The following is a 1,179-nucleotide window of genomic DNA, read 5'->3' on the forward strand; positions in this document are numbered from 1 at the left end:
GGCTTGATTTGGAGATTGTCCAGGTGCGTACAAAGCATTATTACTCTTATATGAAAAATTTGGATGGTTCTTCCAATTTGAGTTATAGGTATGCGAATAGGGGCTTCCTTGAGCATAGTTCACTTGCTCTGCTTGGATTCCTGTCAAGAGTTGACAATCCGTAGGAGTGTGACCTTGGATTCCGCAGACCTCGCAATTCTGAGTTATAGCAACTGCGGCGGTTGGCGGTGATACACTTAAACTTTCAATTTTCTGGACCAGAGCATCCACTTTTGCATTAACATGATCAAGGTTACTTATCTCGTACATGCCGGTTTTCGTTTGAGGTTTTTCCACCATTGTTCGTTCGGTTCCCCACTGATAGTGGTTTTGGGCCATGCTTTCGATAAGCTGGTAAGCATCAGCATAAGGTTTGTTCATTAGTGCACCACCTGCAGCGGCGTCTATTGTTAACCTTGTGTTGTACAAGAGACCATTATAGAATGTGTGAATTACTAACCAGTCTTCTAAACCATGGTGTGGGCAAAGTCTCATCATGTCTTTGTATCTTTCCCATGCTTCGAAAAGAGACTCGTTATCTTTCTGTTTAAATCCATTTATCTGGGCTCTTAACATAGCTGTTTTGCTTGGCGGAAAATATCGGGCAAGAAACACTTTCTTCAACTCGTTCCATGTGGTGACAGAGTTGGAGGGGAGAGATTGAAGCCATCTTCTAGCGCTATCTCTTAGTGAGAAAGGAAAAAGATGAAGTCGAATTGCCTCTGAAGTGACACCATTAGCTTTAACAGTATCAGCGTATTGGACAAATACGGATAAATGAAGGTTAGGATCCTCGGTAGGATTTCCAGAGAATTGGTTCTGTTGCACTGCCTGCAACAACGAAGGTTTGAGTTCGAAGTTGTTTGCTTCGATTGCTGGCGGAGCAATACTTGAATGCGGTTCATCTTGCGATGGAGCGGCGTAATCTCTAAGAGCACGAGCTGGTTCTGCCATCTCGGGTATCGAAGGGAAAATATTTTTGAAATCAGGAAGTTCGACAGGAGGGAGATTGTTTGCAGCACGATATTCCCGAATTCGTCGTAAGACTCGGAGATATAGTTCGATATCGTTGATTTGTAAGTAGAACGGCTCGCCTTGTGAGCGAGTATGTGGCATACAAATCAACGAAAGGAAGAAAAG

At 43.4% G+C, this 1,179-nt stretch overlaps 1 non-coding gene across 1 annotated transcript; it reads left to right on the top strand.

The window, feature by feature from the left end:
* The first annotated feature begins 508 nt into the window (after nt 1-508).
* On the top strand, nt 509-615 carry LOC127077797 (small nucleolar RNA R71). Its single transcript, XR_007787570.1, has one exon. It is a non-coding gene; the product is annotated as a small nucleolar RNA R71 (small nucleolar RNA).
* Nucleotides 616-1,179: the final 564 nt, after the last annotated feature.

Source organism: Lathyrus oleraceus, chromosome 4 (genome assembly GCF_024323335.1).
Source record: "Lathyrus oleraceus cultivar Zhongwan6 chromosome 4, CAAS_Psat_ZW6_1.0, whole genome shotgun sequence".
NCBI classification, from domain to species: Eukaryota; Viridiplantae; Streptophyta; class Magnoliopsida; order Fabales; family Fabaceae; genus Lathyrus; species Lathyrus oleraceus.